The sequence below is a fragment of the Miniopterus schreibersii genome (assembly GCF_964146895.1).
Source record: "Miniopterus schreibersii genome assembly, chromosome: X".
NCBI classification, from domain to species: Eukaryota; Metazoa; Chordata; class Mammalia; order Chiroptera; family Miniopteridae; genus Miniopterus; species Miniopterus schreibersii.
In genome coordinates this window covers 71,317,922-71,341,305 of record NC_138104.1, presented here as the reverse complement: position 1 = coordinate 71,341,305, position 23,384 = coordinate 71,317,922, and the positions used below count along the sequence as shown (strand labels likewise).

The following is a 23,384-nucleotide window of genomic DNA, read 5'->3' as shown; positions in this document are numbered from 1 at the left end:
GGGAAATGGTATTTTTTTTAGTTTCTTTTTCTGAGAGTTCATTTTTGGTGTATAAAATGTCATTGATTTTCGGATGTTAATTTTGTATCCAGCTACCATGCCAAATTCATTTATCAAATCTAGTAGTACTTTGATGGAGTCTTTAGGGTTTTCTATGTACAATATCATGTCATCTGCAAATAATGACAGTTTTACTTCCTCCTTTCCAATTTGAATACCTTTTATGTTTTCTTCCTGTCTGATGGCTGTGGCTAGGACTTCCAGTACTATGTTGAATAAGAGTGGTAAAAGCAAACAACTCTGTCTTGTTCCTGTTTTTAAGGGAAATGGTTTGAGTTTTTACCCATTGAATATGATGTTATCTGTAAGTTTGTCATATATGGCCTTTATTACATTGAGGCATGTTCCTTCTATTCCCACTTTGATGAAAGTTTTTATCAAAAATGGGTGTAAGATTTTGTTGAATGTTTTTTCTGCATCTGTTGATATGATCATATGATTTTTGTCCATTTTGTTTATGTGATTTATTGATTTGCGAATATTATACCAGCCTTGAATCCCTGGAATATATCCCACTTGGTCTTGGTGTATGACCTTTATAATGTATTGCTGGATTCAGTTTGCTAATATTTTGTTGAGGATTTTAGCGTCTATGTTCGTCAGGGATATCGGCCTGTAATTTTCTTTGTATGTCTTTATCTGTTTTTGGGATTAGGATGATTCTGGCCTCATAGAAAGAGTTTGGGAGTTTCCTGCCTCTTGAATTTTCTGGAATAGTTTAAGAACAATAGGTGTTAATTCTTCTTTGAATGTTTGGTAAAACTCGTCTGTCAATCCATGTGCTCCAGGACTTTTGTTTGCTGGGAGTATTTTTATTACTGCTTCAATTTCATTAGTTGCTATCAGCCTATTCAGGTTTTCTAATTCTTCCTGATTCATCTTGGGAAGGTTGTATGCTTCTAGAAATTTGTCCATTTCACCCAGGTTGTCCAGTTTGTTGGCATATAGTTGCTCATAGTATTTTCTTACGAACCTTTGTATTTCAGTTGGGTGATTCTTATACCTCCTCTTTCATATCTGATTTTATTTATTTGGGTCCTCTCTGTTTCTTAGTGAGTCTGGCTAAAGGTTCATCAATCTTATTTATCTTTTCAAAGAACCAGCTTTTGGGTTCATTGATCTTTTGTATTGTTTTCTTTAGTCACTATGTCATTAATTAGTGCTCTGATATTTATTATTTCCTTCCTTCTACTTCCCCAGGGCTTTTCTTGCTGTTCTCCTTCTAATTCTTTCAGGTGTTGTGTTAGATGGTTTAGTAGAGCTTTTTCTTGGTTCTTGATGTATGCCTGTACTGCTATGAATTTTCCTCTCAGGACTGCTTTCGCTGTGTCCCATAGATTTTGGGTTGTTGTCTGTCCATTTTCATTTTTTTTCTCCAGGAAGTTTTTGATTTCTCCCTTGATCTCATTGGTAACCCATTCATTGTTTAGTAACATGCTATTGAGCCTCCATGTGTTTGAATACTTTTGAGGTTTTGTGGTTTTTTTTTTTTATAGTGGTTGATTTCTATTTTCATGCCATTGTGATCTGAGAAGATGCTTGATATGATTTCAATCTTCTTGAACACGTAGAGACTTGCCTTGTGCCCTAGCATGTCTATTTTTGAGAATGTGCCATGTGCACTTGAGAAGAATGTGTATTCTGCTGATTTGGGATGAAATGTCTGTAAATGTCAATTAAATTTGTTAGATCTAGTGTGTCATTTAAGGTCTGTGCTTCCCTGTTGATTTTTTGTTTTGATGATCTGTCCAATGATGACAGTGGGGTGTTAAAGTCCCCCATTATCATGCTGTCAATCTCCCTCTTAAAGTCAACCAAGAAACGGTTTATATTTAGGTGCTCCTATTTTGGGTGCATATATATTTATAAGGGTTATTTCCTTCTGTTGGATTGATCCCTTTAATATTATGTAATGACCTTCTTTGTCTCTTGTTATGGTCTTTATTTTGAAGTCTATTTTGTCAGAAATAAGTATTGCTACTCCAGCTTTTTTTTTGTTTCCATTTGCATGGAATATTTTTTCCGTCCCTTCACTTTTAGGCTGTGTGAATCTTTTGCTCTCAGATGAGTATCTTGTAGACAGCATATATATGGGTCATGCTTTCTTAGCCATTTAGCTATCCTATGTTTTTTAATTGGAGTATATATTCCATTTACCTTTAAGCTTACTATTAATATATAATTATTTAATGCCATTTTCCCCTTTATGCCCATGTACCTTTCTCTCAATATTTCTTCGTCTTAAAGCAGTCATTTTAGTATTTCTTACAATGCTGGTTTGGTGTTACTGAACTCCTTTAGCTTTATTTTGTCTGGGAAGCTCTTTATATCTCCTTCAATTTTAAATGATAGCCTTGCTGGATAAAGCAGTCTTGGTTGCAGGTTCTTGCTTTTCATTTCTTTGAGAACTTCATGCCACTCTCTTCTGGCCCGAAGTGTTTCTGTTGAGAAATCTGCTGTCAGCCTTATGGGGGTTCCCTTGTAGGTCACTGCTTCTCTCTCTCTTGCAGCCCTTAATATTCTCTTTGTCCTTAACATTTGCCATTTTAATTATGATGTGTCTTGGAGTGGGTCTCTTTGGGTTCCTCTCGCTTGGATCCTCTGTGCTTCCTGAACTTGTGTGTCTTTCTCCTTCACCAGTGTAGGGAAGTTTTCTGTCATTATTTCCTCCATCAGGTTCTCTATCCCTTGCTCACTTCCCTCCCCACCTGGGGCCCCTATGATGCAAAAGTTGTTTAACTTCATGTTGTCCCAAAGTTCCCTTATACTGTCCTCATGATTTTTAAGTGTTTTTTCTTTTTGCTACTCTGATTGGGTGTGTTTTTTTTTCTACCTTATCTGCTAATTCACTCATTCTATCCTCTGCTTCACTGAGCCTGCTTTTGATTCCTTCCAGAGAATTCTTGATATCAGATAAAGAATTCTTCATTTCTGCCTGGTTCTTATTTCTATCTCTTTTTCATGGTCTCACTAAGTTCCTGGACCTTCCCATTAAGTGTCTTTTGGTTCTCATTAATTTCCTTAAGCATCTTTATAACCATTACTCTGAACTCTATTTCTGATAACTTGCTTAACTCCATCACATCAAAGTATTTTTCTGGTGGTTTTTTTCTTTTCTTTAGTTTTGGGGTTGTTTCTTTGTCTCCCCATTTTAGTGACTATTAGTGTTTGTATCTGTATATTAGATATATTTGCTGTCTCCCAGTCTTGTGGGTTGGGATTTTGTAGTAAATGTCCAGTGGGACCCAAAGGTGTGTTTTCTTTATACTTCTGAGCTATTTGCTCTAGGTGTGTCCCTTTTTGTGGGTGTCTCTTTTGTGGGTTCTTTGGGCCCTCCTATTGTGATTGGGTCTAGATTGTTTTTGACCCCTTCTTGGGAGGATTCTTCTCTCAGGTTGGTGAGCTGAGAAGCTCAGCCCCAACCACGTCATATGAGTTGTTGTACAGGTCCTGAAAGGGCAAAACAAAATACAATCAAACTGCTAGGAAACAAACAGTGACTTACAAAATATCCTGACAATCACAATGAAAACATCACAAGGGAAAGTAGATTGGGAGAATGAAGTAAAAGCAAAAATGCTAAAGCAAAAAAAAAAAAAAAAAAAGAGAGAGAGAGAGAGAAAAGGATATTATTACTAATAGTAAAAAATAAAATAGCCCGGCCGGGCATGGCACAGCGGTTAAGCTTCGACCTGGGATCCAGGTGATCAGGGTTCAATTCCCCATCAGGGCACATGCCCGGGTTGCAGGGTCAATCAATGACTCATCATTGATGTTTCTATCTCTCTCTATCCCTCTCCTTTCCTCTCTCTGAAATCAATAAAGATATATTAAAATAAATAAATAAAATAAAATAAAAAGTAAAAAATAGAGAAGCTACTAGAGGATAAAAGGAGCAGAGTAAAGATTTGGAAAGAAAGGTGAGCAAAAAAAATAAGGGTAGGGCTTAGGAATATGAAAATGGTTGAAATGAAAAAATAAAATAGAGAGACAAACAAAAACAAACAAAAAGATAGGAAGACAGAGAATAAAAGCAGAGGGGAACAAAGGAAAAAAGAAAGCTATATCAATGGAATGAGAAGAGAGAGAGGTAAAGCAAGGTTATGAAGGGAGTCCAATAAGAGACATAGGGGTACTATAGAGGAAAGCAATAAACTTATTGGTTATAATGATAATACCTCAGCAATAAAGCAAAGAAAATATTGATAATAGAACCAAAAACAAAACAACGCAACAAAGCAAATAAAACAATCAAACCAAGAGAAAACAAATTAAAAAAAAAAAAAAGTATCTTTATTGATTTCAGAGAGAGGAAAGAAGAAGAGAGAGAGACAGAAACATCCGTGATGAGAGAATCATTGATTGCCTGCCTCCTGCACAGCCCCCATTGCCGATCAAGCCTGCAACCCGGGTATGTGCCCTGACCAGGAATCGAACATTGATATCCTGGATCCTAGGTCGATGCTCAACCGCTGAGCCATGCTTGGCTGGGCAACAAAACAAATTTTTGAAAAATTAATTAAAAAATGAAAAACAATTAAATAATTTAAAAAGAAAAAAATTTTTCTTTTTCCTCTTTTTTCTAAAAAAAGAAAAGTCAATCAGGTCAGTTTCCTCTGGGCAGCTTATGTTGTCTGAGGCTCTCTGTTTTGTATGCTGATTTTGGGTCTCCTGAGAGGTACTTGTGTGTCAGCCAATGTCAGGAGCTGTCTGGGTTTGGCTCTGGTGTCCTTAGGTAGTTGGCTGATCTGAGCCTCTCTGTGGACCACCTCCACCTGTCAGCTAATTTGCCTCCCCCTTGTGTTGCCTGGTCTTACTTCAGAGTCTTTAGGGTGCAGAATGGCTAGTGTAGCTTGGGATATTGCTCCCCTTACTTAGAGGCTTCACTGTCTGGCACTCACTGTGGGAAAGTTAGTCTCTGCTTCAAAGCCAACTCCTCAGTTTTTACCCTACCCTCCAATTCTACTTCCCCATACACTGGCCTGCTTCAGGTTCAGATTGAATTCAGTCTGTTTCCTTTTCTGTATGGGCAGTTACAGTGGCCTGGTTTCAGTGGGTTTGACTGAAAAAGACACCAATGAGCACGTTGCCTGCCCAGCCCCCAGAAGGGGTTTTAATCTTTTCCTCCAGTTCCCAAACAATAGTCCCTGAGAGTCTTATTCTTGTAATGTCCTTTTGTGAGCTGTTCTCCCTTCCCCCGCAGGCCTGTGCCCTGCGGGGAATATCTGGGGCTTCAGTGAGCTGAACCCGCCCCTTTCCTGTTATGGGGGTGCTCCTAGCCTCCCCTCCTTTCCTAAGCCTGGTTGGATGATCTCCCAGGGAGCTCAGTTTAAACTCTCCATAATGCAGACACAAATCCCAGCTTTCACTGGTCTGTGTCCCCATTGCAATCTAGGAAGGTGGATGCCCGTTCAGCAATCAAAATCTCAAAAATGCACAAAGCAACACACAGGCCTGTGAGGTTGCGGCACCCCCACACCTCAGAACCAAGCAAGAGGGGTCACAAAGTCAGCCCCATGCAAGTCCTCTGTACAGCTGATCTCAGTAAAGGTGGGGCAGCTCCTTGTGTGCTAACCAGTCTCCTGCCAGAGCGGGTCAAACATCTCTGATTCACCCCACCAGCAGCTCTAGTGGCTGGAGTCCGGATCCACCACTCTGGTGGCTCTGGTCCCTCTCTGGTGGAAGGAGGTCTCTCTTCCCCTTCCCCATGCCACACAGTTCAAATGTTTTCTGGGGCTCTGTACAATGCCTTACAGGAAAGCAGAGAGTCCCTGTAGGTGGCTGCCGAGTGCAGCCCTCTGGCCCCACCCTGAGGCCCATAGGAAGCCACACCCTATGGGACAGCTTTTCCTGAGGTCAGCACCTGGGGTGGAACTCTCCAGTCCTGACTGCCACCCTTAGGCGTGTTGTTTCCCTGAGAAGGCGTGGTCCCCTCCTCGCAGGCACACTGTTCCCCTGGGCCCCTCTGCCCTATTTGCACCAGCTCTTCTTCCCTTCTCCTCTGCTCTGGGTTTGAGATCCCAGCTTTTGGATGCCAGTCCACACTTCCAAGGGGAGGGAGCTTTGCAGCCTCTAACCTTCGGGCCTCCAGCCAGGCACTGGCTTCAGGGGGGACTCCCCCTTTCTATGCGCCCCCTCTCTTACCAGACTCTATGATGTTTCTTCAGTGCTCCTTAGTTGAAATATTTCCACTCAGGTATATTCCTCTTGTTTTTCCAAGCTGGCTATGCAGTATTTTAGCTGTAAATCCAGTCCATGGCTGGGAGCAAGGGCACTGTGCTTCTTGTAAGGGGCCACCTTCTTCCCCTCCCTTAACTATTTTCAAGTGTGCAGTTCAGTGGCATTAAATACATTCACATTATTGTGCAACCATCACCATAATCTATCTTCAGAACTCTTTTCATCTTGCAAAACTGTATCCAGTAAACACTAACTAATTCTCTCCCCTCCTCCTCGCCGCCCCTGGCAACCATCATAGTACTTTGTTTCTTTTTTTAAAAAAAATTATTGATTTCAGAGAGAGAAGAAGGGAGAGGGAGAGAAAGACAGAGAGAGATAGAAACATCAGTGATGAGAGGGAGTCATTGATTGGCTGCCTCCTGCACACCCCCTTGCTGGGGATCGAGCCTGCAACCCGGGCATGTGCCCTGACTGAGAATCGAATTGTGTTCTCCTGCATCCTAGGTCGATGCTCAATGGCTGAGCCATGCCAACTGAGCAGTTTCTGTCTCTTAATTTGACTACTCTTGGTACCTCATACAGTATTTGTCCTTTTGTGATTGGCTCATTTCATTTAGCATAATGTTTTCAAGGTTCATCCATGTTGCAGCATGCATCAGAATTTCCTTCCTTTTTAAGGCTGAATAATATTTGTTTGTAGTATATACAATATTTTGTTTACTCATGTATTTGTTGATGAACACTTTGGTTGCTTCCACCTTTTGGCTACGGTGAATAATGCTACTTTGAGCTTAGCTGTACAAATATTTATTCCCTGCTTTCAATTCTTTTAGGTATTTATCCAGAAGTGGGATTTCTGGATCATATGGTAATTATATTTTTAATTTTTTTGAGGAACCACCATTTTGTTTTCTGTAGTACCTGCACCATTTTACATCCCCACCAACAGTGCTGTAAGGTTCCAGTTTCTCTACATCCTTGCCAACATTTCATTTCTTTTTTATTTATAGTAGTCGCCCTAATTGTTGTGAAGTGGTATCTCATTGTGGGTTTGATTCTCACTTCTCTATTGGTTAGTGATGTTTAGCATCTTTTTATGTGTTTATTGTTCATCTGTATATCTTCTTTGAGTAATGACTTTTTGCCCATTTTTAAGTTGGGTTGTTTGATTTTTGTTATTTAGTTGTGGAAGTTCTTCATATATTCTGCACATTAACCCCTTATCAGATATATGATTTGCAATTACTTTCTCCCATTTGTAGGTTGCTTTTCCATTCTGTTGATTTTGTCCTTTAATGCACAATTTTTGATTTTTTTTTTTTTTTGGTTGAGCAAATGTTTATTTATTTATTCAAGAGACAAAATAAGACGTGGGGTGTAATTGAACTTATTTGTTGATTTATTCAATAATGTGCCAGCATTGTGCTGCTGCATTACAGAGAATGGGAAAAATTAATTTGTGTAAATTATCAGATCACATCATTTTCCTACTTAAAACCATCTAACTTCATTCCATTTTAGAATAAAAACCAGACAGCAAACACCTGGAAAAAAGAAACCCCGTTTAAAATTACAATTCTTTTGATTTATCTTATGTTATGAAATTATTTTAAAGTTATACAAAAATGCAAAGGTGATGGAATTGTTATGTCTCTCTCTCTCTCTTTTTTTTTCCCAGGAAGAGAGGAAAGGTGAGGGAGAGAGAGATAGGAATGCCGGTGATGAGAGAGTCATTGATTGGCTGCTCACCAGATCCCCTGATCCTGCTGGGTTCCCTCAGATTCTGGGGAGCTCCTGTGATTCTTCAATCTGTAGATCAAACCCACAACCCAGGCAAGTGCCCTGACTGGAAATCGAACCATGACCTCCTGATTCATAGATCAATGTACAACCACTGAGCCATGTCAACTGGGCTGCTATGTCTCTTTTAAATGCTATTTTCTTTTTAAAAATATATATATTTCTATTTTTGACAATATTACAGATGTCCCCCATTTTCCTCTCTTTGCCCCTGTCTGCCCAGCCACTACCCCATCCCAAACCTTTACCACACTATTGTCTGTGTCCATGGGCTATGCATATATGGATATAAGTTCTTTGGTTAATTTCTTCCCGTTCCCCCTGCCCATGGAGATATGTCAGTCTGTTCCATGCCTCTGCACAATTTTTTATTTTGATGTATTCCAACTTTTTCTTTTGTTGCCTGTACTTTTACTGTCATATCCAAGAAATCATTGCCAAATCCAATGTCGTGAAGCTTCCCCCCATGTTTTCTTCTAAGAGTTTTATAGTTTTAGCTCTTACATTTAGGTCTGATCTATTTTTTAAAAAATATGTTTTTATTGACTTTCAGAGAGAAGAAGGGGGAGAGAGAGAGGTAGATAGAAATACCAATAGTGAGAGAGTCATTGAGGGGTCTCTGATCTATTTTGAGTTAATTTTTTGTATATGGTATAAGGTAAGGGTTCAGTTTCATTCTTTTGCATATGGGTATCCAATTTTGGCAACACTATTTGTTGACCTGTGTCTTCTGAAGAGAATTTTTTTTTACTTTTGATAGTTTAATTTCATCTTAATTTTTTTTATGAATCATATTTTTTTGTGTCATACCTAATGAATCTTTACCTATCATAAGATTACAAAGGTTTTTTTTCTGTTTCCTTTTATAAGTTTTTATAGTTTTATGTTTTAGATTTAGGTCTATGACCCATTTTGCATTAATTTTTGCATACTGCACAAGGTATGGATCAGTGTTCATTTTTTTTTTAGCATATAGTTACCCAGTAGTTCTAGTAGCATGAGTTGAGAAAACTGTCCTTTTTCTATTGCATTGCCTTAGTGCTTTTGTCAAAAATCAATTGTCTATAGCTTGGCCAGTGTGGCTCAGTGGTTGAGCATCAACCTATGAACCATGAGGTCAAAGTTCGATTCCTGGTCAGGGCACATGCTCAGGTTGCGGCTCGATCCCCAGTCAGGGGTATGCAGGAAGCAGCTGATCAATGACTCTCTCCCATCATTGATGTTTCTATCTCCCTCTCCCTTCCTCTCTCTGAAATCTATAATAAAAAATCAATTCTCTATATATGTGTGAGTTTATTTCTGGAAACTTTGTTCTGTCCCATTGCTGTATTTTTCTATATTTATGCCAATACCACAATGCTATTTTATTTTTCAATTACAGTTGACATTCAATATTATTTTGTATCAGTTTCAGGTATTCAGTATGGTGGTTAGACAATCATACTTTTCAAAGTGTTCCCCCCTATATTTCCAACCTGGCACCATACCTAATTACAATAATTATTGACTGTATTCCCTATGCTATACTTTACATCCCTGTGACTGGATACCACAATGTTTTGATTATTGTAACTTCATAATTTTTGAAACTAGATAGTCTTAGTTCTTCAGCTTTGTTCTTTCTTGGAGTTGTTTCCCTTCTTTGGGGGTCTTTTGCATTTCCATGTGAATTTTAGAATCAACTTGTTTATTTGACTGGGATTGTATTGAATTTATAGATCAATGTGGAGGGAGAATTGACATGTTAACAATATTGAGTCTTTGACTCACCAACAAGATATATTTCTCCATTTACTTAGGCTTTCTTAATTTTTCTCAGCAATATTTTGTACAGGTCTTTCACATTTTTTATATTTATCTCTAAATATTTTGTATTTTAAATGCTATTATAAATGGTATTTTTAAAAAATATATCTTTATTGATTTCAGAGAGAGGAAGGGAGAGAGAGAGAGAAGCATCAATGATGAGAGAGTCATTGATCGGCTGCCTCCTGCACACCCCCGACTGGGGATCGAGCCGCAACCCAGGCATGCGCCCTGACCGGGAATCAAACCCCAATCTTCTGGATCCTAGGCCGATGCTCAACGGTTGAGCCATGCCCAGACAAGCTCTAAAGGGTATTTTAAAATTTTCAATTTCTAGCCTTGGACGGTGTTCCTCAGTTGGTTGAAAGTCGTCCCCTGCACCAGGTAGTCACTGGTTCAATTCCCAGTCAGGGCACATGCCCAAGTTGTGGGTTCGGCCCCTAGGGTTGGGTGCATATGGGAGGCAACTGATTGAAGTTTCTCATGTCAGTGTTTCTCTCTCTCCCTCTCCCTTCCTCTCTCTCTAAAATCAATAAATAACATTAAAAAATTTCAATTTCTAATTATTCACTGCTAGTACATAAAAATACAATTGATTTCTGTATGGATATGGATATTATATCCTGAAAACTTGATAAACTTATTTCTATCAGATTTTTTTGTAGTTTTAATTGGACTTTCTACATAGATAATCATGTCATTCCACTCTCTCTTGGCTTGAAGAGTTTTTACTGAGACATCTGATGATAATCATATGGTGTTTTCTTTGTGGTTTACTATACCCCCACCCCCCACGCTGGATGCCTTGAGAATTCTTGTCTATAATAAACTTTGACAGTTTTAATATGTGTCTTGGAGAAGGTCTTTTGCACTGAGATAATTAGGTGTTCTGTTAGCTTCCTGTATTTGAATGTCCAGCTCCTTCCCTGGGTTTGGGAAGTTCCCATCAATTATATGTATGAATAGGCTCTTTGTTTCTTTCTCTTTCTCTCTTTTCTCCTTCTGGGATACCCATTATCCTTATATTGCTCTTTGTAATGGGGTCAGATAGTTCCCATATTATTAACAAAAATTCTTAGCTCTCTTCTTCCATCTGCATAATTTCTAGGTTTCTATCTTTGAGCTTGCTAATTCTCTCTTCCATCTGTTCTGCTCTATTTTCAATGCTCTATAATGTATTCTTTATCTTATTTATTGAGTTCTTCAGCTCCAGTACTTGTGTTTGGTTCTTTTTTACAGTTTTAATCTCTTTCTTAAAGTATTCCTTTTCCTCATTAGTTTTATTCCTCATTGAACTGTCTGAGTTTTCTTGTATCTCATTGAATTTCTTCATTACTCAAATTTTTTCTCTCTCATCACTCAAATTTTGAATTCACTGTTATTTAAATCACAGTCTTCCATGACCTTGAGTTTGGTTACTGGAGATGTTTCCTTTCTGGGTTACCATGTTACCTTGGTTATGCATGGTAATTGATGGATTGTTTATTTGCCTGTGCATTTGAGGTACTGAACTCTTTATTTGTTCAGATACAGTTTTGCTCTTAAATCAGCAGGTTGCTAAGTCATGGCCTTTTGTTTTCCAGTAGATGGCGCTACAGTACAAGTTTTTATTTTCCCTTACCTGTGCTACTTAATCCTCTGGGATTATTGTGGTGGGGGTGTTGCTTTGGTTTTTGAAATTGCTGCACACCCTGGGGTTGTGGGTGTCCTTGCTGTATCTGGGTTGCCTTGGTTTTGGGACACCACCACCATGGAAGGGGATATGACAGGTGGGGGCAGTCAGGTTTGTGAGCCTGTAGCAATGACACTTCGTTACTTATGGCTGCTGGTACCACTATGCTTTTAGATGTGGCTATGCTGCTGCTACAAGCTTCTGTTGCAATATATGTGGGCGATGGGAGCCAGCTTCTCAGGTACAGAAGCTGTTTTTTCCCCTTCTTATCTTCTGCCTAGCCAGAATGTGAAGGCAGAAGCCTGACTCCTCCAACTGCTACTGTGTTAACTTGGGCTGCGGCAGATGCCAAAATGGTCTGGACATTATCCCTTTCCTTCCCTCTATCCTGCTTCCTCTATTCATTCAGATACCCCCACCTTCAGATGTATCGATGCATGCATCTCTCATGTATATTTATGTGTGGAACAGAGAAACCTTTGTTGGATTATCTTTGTCCAACTTATAAATTTAAAGAGAGATACAAAGAAAGGTCTTCTTAATCCACCATGATGCTAATGTCACCTACATTGTATTTTTAAATTTAGGTTATTAGATATAGAAATCCTTAATGAAATATTGGCAAATCAAATCCAACAATGTATAAAAAGAATTATACACCATGAGTAAGTGGGAATTGTCTCAGTCATGCAAGACTGTTTCAACATTTGAAAATCAATAAATGAAATCCATTACTTCAACTAACTAAAAAGAAATATCATATGATTATATCAAAAGATGCAGGAAAAGCAATTGACAAAATTCAACACCATTCATGATAAAAACTCAGTAAACCAGGAATATAGGTGAACTTTCTCAACTTGATAAAGACTATGAAAAATCTACATCTAACATTCTAGTTAATGGTAAGAATCCTGAAGCTTTCCCACTAGGATCAGCTACAAGGCAAGGGTATTCTCTCTTTAAATATGTTTTGTTTTTTTTTAAATTGACTTCTCAGAGAGAGGAAGGGAGAGGGTCATTGATTGGCTGCCTCCTGCACACCCCTTACTGGGGATCTAGCCCCGGACCAGGATTGAACCTCAATCTTCTGGATCTTAGGTCGATGCTTAACCACTGAGCCACGCTGGCTGAGCAAGGATATTCCCTCTTACCACTCTTTTTAAACATAATACTGAAAGTCCTTGCTAATGCAATAAGACAAGAAATGGGAAAAAAATGTATACAGATTGGGAAGGAAGAGATAAAACTCTTTGCTCATAGATGACATGATTGCCTGTGCAGAAAATCTGAAAGAATTAACAAAAAACTGAAACTAATAAGTGATTATAGTAAAGTTTCAGGATACAATGCTAATATAAAAAGTCAACATAAATATCGTTTATATTATTGCCCCCAAATTAAATATTTAGGTTTAAATCTAACAAAATATGTACAAGATCTATATGATGAAAACAATAAAGTATTAATGAATAAAATCAAAAGAGAGCAAAATAAATGAAGAGTTAGCCTATGCTCATGGATAGGAAGGCTCCATATTTTCAAGATGTCATTTTTCCCCAAATTGATCTATAAATTCAATGCAATCCCAGTAAAAATCCCAGCAAGCTACTTTGTGGATAAAAAAGTAATTCAGAAGTTGATATGAAAAGCCAGACATTATTGAAGGAGAAGAACAAAACTGGAGGATTGATGTTATCTGACTTCAAGACCTACTATATAGCTACCATACTCAAGACAGTGAGAAAGAATAGATAAGTAGATCAATGGAACAGAATAGAGAGTCCAAAATATAAATATAGCCAACTGATCTTTGACACAATGGAGCAAAGATATTTTCTTCAACAAATGGTCCTAGAACAACTGGACATCCACATACAGAAAAATGAATCTAGACACAGACCTTACATCCTTTACAAAAATCAACTCAATATTGATTATAGACCTAAATGTATAATATGAAAATAAAATTTTAGAAAATAACATAATAAAAAACCTTGATGATCTTGGGCATGCAAATAACTTTTTAGATACAACACCAAAGGAATGATCTATAAAATAAATATAAGTTGTACCTCATTAAAATTAAAATCTTCTGCCTTAGCTGGTTTTGCTCAGTGGTTAGAGTATCAGCCTGCAGACTGAAGGGTTTGGGTTTGATTCCGATCAAGGGCAAATACCTTGGTTGCAGGCTCGATCCTCAGCTCTGGTTGGGGTGTGTGCAGGAGGCAACCAATCTATGTGTCTCTCACATCGAAGTTTCTCTCTCTCTCTTTCTCTCTCTCTCTCTCTCTTCCTCCCTTCTACTCTCTCTAAAAAGCAATGGAAAAAATATCTCCTTGTGAGGATTAAAAAAAAAATTAAAATCTGTCTATGAAAGACAATGTCAAGAGAGTTAGAAGACAAGCCACAGACTGAGAGAAAATATTTGCAAAAGACACATCTAATAAAGGACTGTTATCCAAAATATACAATGAATTATTTTTTAAAAAAATATAACTTTATTGATTTCAGAGAGAGGAAAGGAGATGGAGAGAGAAATATAGAAACATCAATGATGAGAGTCATTGATTGGCTGCAGCCCGCAACCCGGGCATGTGCCCTGACCAAGAATCGAGCCCCGATCACCTGGATCCTAGGTCAACGCTCAACCGCTGAGCCACGCCCGGCTGGGCTACAATGAATTCTTAAAACTCATCAATAAGAAAACATACCACCTGATTAAAAAATGGTCCAAAGATCTTGACAGACACCTCACCAAAGAAAGTAAATAAATGGCAAATAAGGATGTGAAATTATATGTTATCAGGGAAATGCAAATTAAAACAACAATGAGATACCACTTCACACCTATTAGGATGACCAAAATCTTGAACAATGAAAACACCAAATAGTGGTGAAGATGTGAAGCAGAAGCTCTTGTTTATTGTTAGTGGAAATACAAAATAGTACAGCCACTTTGGAATAAAGTTTGGTAGTTTCTTACAAAACTAAACATACTCTTACCATATGATCCAGCAATTGTGCTCCGTGGTATTTACTCAAAGGAGCTGATAATCTGTTTACACAAAAACTTGTACATGGATGTTTAAAGCAGCTTTATTAATAATTACCAAAACTTGGAAGCAACCAGGATGTCCTTTAATAGGTGAATGGATAAATAACCTGTACTACATCCAGATAATGGAAAATTATTCAATAAAAAAAATGAGATATCAAGCCATAAAAAGACATGGAAAAAACTTAAAGGTATATTGCTAAGTAAAAAAAAGCCAATCTGAAAAGGCTACACACTGTATGATTCCAACTATATAACGCTCTGGGAAATGCAAAACTATGGAGACAGTAAAATGATCAGTGGTTGCCAAGGTTTGGAGTGGGGGGAGGGATGAATAGGTGGAGCAAAGAGGATTTTAGGAAAATGAAAATATTCTTTATGATATTATAATGACAGATACATGTTATTATACACTTGTCCAAACCTATAAAATGTACAACAACAATGAACCGTAAGGTAATCTATGGACTTTGGGTGATTATGATGTGTTAATATAGGTTCATCAATTTTGAAAATTGTATCATTCTGGTGAGTGATGTTGATAATGAGGAGGTTTGCGTGTGGGTGTGGGGTAGTGTATGTTTGAAAAGATAAACAAAATTGGCAAGCGATTGGCTAGACTTATAAGGGAAAAAGAGAGAAGACTCAAAATCAGAAACGAGAAAGGAGTCATTACAATTGATACTACAGAAATGCAAAGGATCATAAGAGCAGTATTCATGAGGTAAGTCAGACACAGAAAAGTGCTGTGTTTTCATTAAGCAATAGGGTCTGCACAACATGGGGAACATGTATGTTAAGCAGATGACCTAATACTAAATCAGAAGTAGCTTGGACAAATTTGGCATTTATAGCAACAAGTCACAGGCAATGGAGATACACCTTAGCTACAGGGTCTAAGGCCCAATGATAATATCCCAGAGTTCTTTGGTGTCCATTATGCTTCTGAGATAATACTCCAAGGACATTATCCTCTCATTCATGCACAAACAAGGAACAAGGGAGGGAGTATTTGGGATGTCCAAGGGTGGGTAATGAAAGCAGAGGACTCTCAGGTAATCAAAAGCATCTTTGCATGGGGGCTCCAGACTACATGCCTCTCGAGTCATGGCGTAGAGAGTGAGGCAATCATAGAGAAATTAGGTATCCCTTTCCTACGATAACCCACAAGACCCTAAAACCTCTCAGTTGTCCTTTTGTTTCAGGGAGAGGAAAAAGTTGAGAGTAAAGTCTCAGTCTGTGTAGATAGTTTTATCTGTGGCTGAAATAGCGTGACTCAGATATGAGACAGAGAGCATAGCTAAATTTTCTTGCTGGCCACCTTGTGGCCTTTTCCTGCTAATGCTTTAAGAAGGTATTTAGTGTCCAAATTGTCTTAACTGTCACAACATAGAAGGAAGTCATCTACCTATTGGATTAAAGTGAAATCTTCTGGTAATTAAAAATATATATTATTTTAAAAGATATTTTATTAATTTTCAGAGAGAGAGGAAGGAGGGGGGAGGAAGAGAGAGAAACATCCATGTGAAAGCAAGACATAGATGGGCTGCCTCCTGTACGTCCCCTACTGGGGATCAAGCCCGCAACTCGGGCATGTGCCTTGACTGGGAATCCAACCTGTAACCTTTAGGTGCACCTGATGACACCCAATCAACTGAGCCACACCGGCCAGGGCTCCCTTGGTAATTTTAAGTCACTCCAATTGGCATTTGGGGTGCACAGAAGTAGCGAGGTGCCTTGGTAAATCCTTGGGGCATAACAGTCCAAGTATACTGTTGGTTATCCTAGGTGTAGGCAAAGAAGTATTGAGATTCCCTATTAAGGAGGATACTAAAAAAGGCAAATACAAATAGATGACTGTGAAATATTGGATGTTGGAAGGGATAGCTGACAGGATAGCATTAGGATTAGGCACCAAGGGAAATCTGGATTTGACAATTTTATTGGATTTTGGATCTTGGCCTAACAGATCATTTGTTTTTTAGATGGCCAGAATGGTATTATTACATGGACTACTGATGGGGACTAGAAGTTTTTGTTTTACGAAACTTGAATTATTAGCAGAGCCCTTCAAGTCCTTCTGGCTTTAAATGATAGTGAGGAATCCTGGGGAGGATCATGGAAAGATCTATTTTTACCTTAAAGGGTTCTGCATCCCATATACATCCAATATCAGTGGAATTTTTTGCCCATAAAGAAGAGGGAATTCTAATAGCTGATTTAAATCTTCAGTGAAATAGTTATTACGTTGAAGTGAATAAAGGAACTCAGAGAAGTTGGACAAAGTTGTTAGTGGACATAGAGGTGAAAGGGAGTAAAAAGCCTGTGTTGCATTTTAAGAGGTAAAATGAAAATAAAAACAAAAACAAAAGATGAAAAACAACCAGGACCCAGATCTAGAAACACAAAAATATTGTGATCCCAGAAGTCTTTCTCATGTCTCTTTTGGATTGTTACTCCCCTGTCCCAAATATAACTAGCCTCCTAATGTCTAACAGCACACATTAATATTACTGATTTTGAACTTTATATAAATGGGATCATAGAGTGTGTTTTCTTTTATGACTATCTTTTTTCATTCAACATTACAGTTTTGAAGTTCATTCATCCTGATACATGTAGTTACAACTTGCAACTTGTTCATTCTAATTGTTATATAGTATCCTGTCATGGGTGCTATGGACTGAATGTTTGTGGTCCCTGCCCCCACTTCATATGTTGAAGCCCTGAGATGGTATTTGGAGGTGGGGCCTTTGGAAGTAATTAAGGTTCCATTAGGTAATGAGGGTGGGGCTTTCATGATGGGATTAATGCCTTATAAAAAGAGAAAGAGACAGAAGATAATCTCTCACTTCATGCATGCACAAGGGAAGGCCATGTAAAGACATGAGAAGGCAGCCATCTGCAAACCAGTGACCCTCACCAGACTTAATCTACCAGCACCTTGATCTTAAAATTCTTTGCATCCAGAATTGTGAGAAATAAATGTTAATTGTTTAATCCAAAAAAAAGAGGTCCAATAGAAATTTTAAGGAGCTGTGATAGAGACAAATCATGAAATAAATGACCAAAATCCTCCATTGGTGCAGTTTGGTGACTCCAAGTAAGTGTAGCAGGAAATATGAGGTGCTAAGAATAGAACATGTTGCCCTGCTATGATGAGAAATGAGGTGGGGTACCCTTCAACTTGTAGGGTTATTTCCTCTTGCAAGTTTAATGGCAGTTTAGGGCATTGGACATTTACTCCCCCAGAGAAGGGTCTGGTGAGGAGGGGGCTCCAGCTTTTTTCTTCCTTGGGAGGTCCAGGCGCTCCCAGGCCCAGTGTCTTTTTCCTTATAATTTTGGCAAGTGTCCCAATCAACGGGAGAACATGATTTTGGAGTTTGCCATAGATTAAAATGTCCAGGTATTTCTAACTGTTTTTTAAAATTAAATTTATTGGGGAGACATTGATTAATAAGATTATATAGGTTTCAGGTATACATTTGTATGATACATGATCTGTATATTTCATTGTGTGCTCATCACCGAAAGTCAAATCTTCTGTCACCATATATTTGACCAATTTCTAGCTGTTTTAATTGCAATACCATAAGCTTGTATTGTATATTTTTTAAAGTACTACCTTCATAATGCTGGGCTAATGTCTGGAGCTCACACATGTTTGCATTTTGCCAGTTAATACTATTCCTCTGTAATGTGTCACGGAGTTCCAGTCTGAGACCATTTACGAAGCTTGTGGTCAGATCAGAAGCTGTTTGGGAAGTCAGTTCCAGTCCCAAATGTTCTTTTCATGTTGTCTTTTTTTAAAATTCAACTCAGTAAATTCACTGGAGTGACATCGGTTAATAAAATTATATAGGTTTCAGGTGTATAATTCTATAATACACCTTTGGTATATCATATTGTGAGTTCACCACCCCAAGTCAAGTCCCCTTCCATCACCATTTATCCCCCTTTTACCCTCTCCCACCTCCCTGCCCCCATGTTGTCTTAAATAGATGGCAATAGTTAGCCACAGTTTCATGTTTTTGTTGATTACAATTCAGAATACACGATCAATCAGTTTTGGTGGGACAGACTTGAGGATGACTCCTGGCATTTTTTTTCTTAATTCCCTTAGTTTCCAGTAGGAATCAGGGGTAGTCTGAGACCCTTGAGGGCCCTCAGGAATGGTGTTTCATTTGACCTTTTCAAACCAAAGGGAGGCAAACCCAGGTACAACCAATGGGTGGATAAGTTGATACAAATGAGGGAATCCTGGAGAATATACTCCCCAAACAATCCTAAATTCAATGTCTTTCTCTTTCTTTCTGGGGGCCAGGAAAGTCCTTGATGACGGCATGTAATTTGAACCAATCAAGGTTTAAATATTATCTCTTCTGTTGGCCTCATTTGAGAATGAGTACTGGCTGCACCCTGGGCTTCATCTACAAGAGATGCAGGCCCAGTGAACCTTACAGTTATCAGGAGGTGAGGGACGGAGGTGCTATTGGTGAGGGGCATTCTGGGAGAGGAAGATATAAAAGAGAGCTTCAAGGAGAATATGAGGATGCTATGGAGGATGCTAGAGGGTTACTGGGTCAAAACAATTTTTCTGAAGACATTGTTTAAGAACCTCAATAGCTTGAATGAGGTTTGAATTATTAGCATCTCTTTGGCTTTTTCATACCAAGAGAAAAAAGAAGAACGTCGTGCATCTGAGATTTTTGTTCCTTTTTGCTCTAGCACTCCCTGTAGGTGGACTAATCTGGGCATATCCCAGGAACCACAGAGGGGCCACTGTAGCTCAAGAGAGTTTTCAGTAGTCCTGGCCTAGTAGCTCAGTTGGTTAAAGCGTCAACCCAATACACCAAGGTTGTGGGTTTGATCCCCAGTCAGGGCACATACAAGAGTCAACCAAAGAATTCTCCCTCCCTCTCAATCAATAAATAAAGATTTAAAAAGAGACCTTTTAGTAAAGTTTTGCTAGTGAGAACGAAAGTGGACCTTAGTGGCAAAACATATAGTCAGTGATTGAGAAGTTCCCATGTTATTGACTAATGGCAGATTTATACTTATGAACAGAGAATCCTGAGATTCTAACCCAGGCTCTGTTCCTTACAGAGACTAGCCTCTTACAAATTAGACTCTAACCAAGCTACTTAGAAACAGCTACTTGCCTGGCATTCTAGCCCAGCTTGTTACAAATGGAGAGACCTAGGACTCTAACTGCTCTAACTGGCCGCTGCTTGCCTAGGATTGTAATCCAGCTTCTAGAGTATATGCAGAATCTTAAGAATCAAAATCAATCCTTACTGTGCTTCAGTGGACATTTATCTGGAGCACTGGACTTTGGTTGGATTCAGGCTCACTACTGGATACCCAAATGAGCAAGCAAACTGGAGACAGAAGGTCTTGGTGGGAGCTGGGAGGCGTAGTTGTCCCACCTGAGGGTCTGATGGTGGTTGTCATCCAGATCCGAGTTGTGGCAACAAAAACTGTTAATGAGAACCATAGTCAGACAGAAGTTAAAGCAGTGAAGATACATTTTATTTGTTAAATTATTGCAATATGGGAAGAGAGACTCCAATATAGAATTGGGCTTAATTCTGAATACAACCAGAACAAATAGGGATTTATAGCTAAGGAGCAAGTTGAGGGTGCATTGGTGGATAGAAAATTACTAAGAGGAAACATCAAGTCTGAGAGGGTTCTGAGTGAACTGACTTAACAGGATTCTTGCTGAAGGCAGGCCAAGGTGCTCAGATATCACCTGTGGCATAGTGGGGATAAGTAGTTGGTCAGATATTAAGGGTGGGGAATTAACATTAAAGTGGCCCATCAGCATTCTTGCTAAAACTGGATTCTACAAGGAATTACATGGATGGGCCTTGTTGGGGAGGGAGTTCAGAGAGCCTGACTGAAGCTTGGTTGAGCAAAGAATCTTTGTAGCGGACATGAGTTTTCAACTCCTTTGGGTAAATACCACGGAATGTGATTGCTGGCGTATATGGTAAGAGTATGTTTAGTTTCGTAAGAAACAGCCAAACTATCTTTAAAAGTAGCTGTGCCCTTTTGCATGACTGAGAGTTCCTGTTGCTCCTCAGCCTCGACAGCATTTGAGGTCATCTCACAAAGTTTTAAAATATTGTTTGGCCTTTGAAGTCCTAAAGTCTGGGAATGGGATATTTTGCCACTCACTCATTTAGTCTCAGATGGCCTTTTCCTCTCTTTTGGCGAACTCTTACATACCTTTCAGGTTCTACCTCCTCCTGAAAGCCTGCCTCATCCATTCCTCTGAGCTCCTACAGCCTTCTTCTGCCTGTATTTTTGTCTCCTCCATCAAACTGGGGATGGGTCAGATTATATTTGGCCACAAACATACTGACAAGATCCTTGGTGCCAGAACCTCTTCTGGTCTGGAAATATAGGGTTACTTAGGCATGGTCCATACTAGCAAGAGTTCTTGCAGAATTAAATGAGTATAAAGTCTTTAGCACAGTGCCTGGGACAGTGTCAGTGCGCAGTAAATATTAGCTATCATCATCATTATTACCACCACCACAGTCAATATCTTTCCACATAAGTTTTTAGAGATGTATCCCACTTTTAACTGATAAAATCACCCTCCTAGTGATGCTTTCAATTTTTTATTACTGCAAACAAACTAGCAAGGGTTATACTTGTTCATACATGCTTCCTTGCAAAGTTTTTCCCCCTTCTAGATAAAAAGGTTCTTGAAGTGTGCGTTCCCCCAACCAGTTAGCATCAGCATTACCCCAAACTTGTTAGAAATGCAAATTCTCAGGCCCTACTCCAAATCTACTGAATGAGAAATTCTGTGCGTGGGCTGCAACAACCTGCTTTTTAACAAGCCCTCTCCGTGATTTTCATGCATTGTTCTAGGAGTCCTGGGTGTATATATAGAAATGGGATGGCTGAGCCAATAGGATATCACGCATTTAAAATTTTTAATAGACACTGTCCACCAGCTCTCAAGAAAGGGCACAAAGTTCTCCTTCTATATTAGGGTTTCACTTTGACTAGCGTTATTAAACGGGCTGGAACATTCCTCTTCAATACCTGGTACCCCTCTCATCCAACATGCCCCGCCTGCCCGGCCAGATTGCATCAGCCTTCCGCGGGCCCCGCCCGGGCGTACGTGCACACCGGGGAGCGGCGGGCGAATAAGATGTACACGGGGCCCGGCTTCGATTCCCACGCTTGGAGGCCGGAGTCGAATAGTCAGAAAGGAGCGGTGTGTCTCGGGAGGAGGTGGGACGAAGGCGGAACTTCGGGGTTCGAAGCTTTTCTTGGGTTTCGCTGTCTCAGTACCACGAGTGTGCCTCCATTAATCTCTTACGAGCAGGGTGCCGCCCCTTTTTACATTGGAAAAGGGAAAGAACTCCGGAGCCCGAAACTCCGCCCCACTTGTGGCAGAGGCGCTCCGATTGGCTGGTAGTGGGAGCGCATGCGAACCAGTGATAATGACGTAATCCTGCAGATTGGAGCGGGAACGGGGCTTTGGGGGAGGAAGGAGCTCGAGTGAGGGTAGCGATGTGGGGTGAACTTGGGTCCAGTTCGGGCTGAAGCGCCTCCCAGGAGATGGAAGTCCCAGAAGAGGGGAGAGGGAGGAGTCTTGGACGCGCTGAGAACTTAGCCTGGGCTTGGGCGCTCAAGCGTGGAAGCCGCTGTCTAGAAGGAAGTTAGCGCCGCCCAACGGCAGGTAGTCAGGTGACCGCCAGGGGGTGACCGTGCCTGCACACGTCCTCAAGTGGGCCCACACAGAGTGACCCATAAATTTTGAAACCGTTTATTTTTGTATCTCTTTCTTCTTTTACCCTAACCTACAAGAGAAAAAGGACCATGGGTGATTCACCTTCCAACCCCCAGCACCTAACGGAGGGCCTGGGCCTGGTACAAAAGGGGCTGACTGGTTGATGAAAAAGACAAAAAAAAAAAAAAGCAAGGCCCCCCCCCCCAAAAAAAAAAAGCTCAGAGATGTTCATAGTTTACATAAAGAGAGTTTAGGTGTTTTTTTTTTTCGTTTTTTGTTTTTTTTTTAATATATGGCATTTTAAATATCCACCAGCAGATCCTGAGCCCACGCAGTTTTTACGTTGTTGCAATTGGAATGTACACATAACCCTGTATCCTTAGTTACAGCATAATAATTTTTCCCTGTTGCTATAGAATCTCCACAGCCGTCATCCCTCAGTAATGGTTGTAGAATGTTCCATCAGACAGCTGTGCCACGATTCACTTAACTCTTCCTTCTTTTTGGATATTAAGACTACTTCCCTGTGTTTGACCATCAGAAAATAGTCCTGCAAAGAATAGTTTTGTGCTCAGAGCCTTTCCTGTTTGTGAGTGAGGGCAGGTGGATATTGATTTAGGAGCCGAATTACTGGGAAAATGGCATGAACATATTTTAGGCTCTTGCCCACCCATTTTCTTGAAAGGAATTGTGCCCATTGATACCAGGGGCCAAATCCGAAATCAACCGTAGTGAACTCCGGGTCTTGTCTGTCTCCATCCTGCAGCAATGCTCAAGTTTATTATTAGTTCTGACCTTTGGGGCAAGACAAACACGCACCAAAGGTTCAGGGACAACTTTAGCAACTGCAACAGCTGACATTGTAAGCGGGTGCAGCTCAGGTTTCAAGCTTGGGCAACTGGGGTGGATGAACTTGCCTCATTGAGACAAGGAATCAGAGAAGAGGAACATGTTTGGGAGGGGACAGATGAGATCAGTTTTAAATATGTTTAGTTGGAGGTGCCTTTGGGACATCTAAGGGGAGGTATCCAGGAGACAAGCATACATAT

The 23,384-nt window shown here is 39.7% G+C and overlaps 1 long non-coding RNA gene across 1 annotated transcript; it reads right to left on the bottom strand.

The window, feature by feature from the left end:
* Nucleotides 1-2,861: 2,861 nt before the first annotated feature.
* Nucleotides 2,862-21,925, bottom strand: LOC308551377. Its single transcript, XR_013998017.1, has 3 exons — nt 21,642-21,925; nt 19,875-20,056; nt 2,862-3,510 (listed from the first exon to the last, which is right to left on the bottom strand). It is a non-coding gene; the product is annotated as an uncharacterized lncRNA (long non-coding RNA).
* Nucleotides 21,926-23,384: the final 1,459 nt, after the last annotated feature.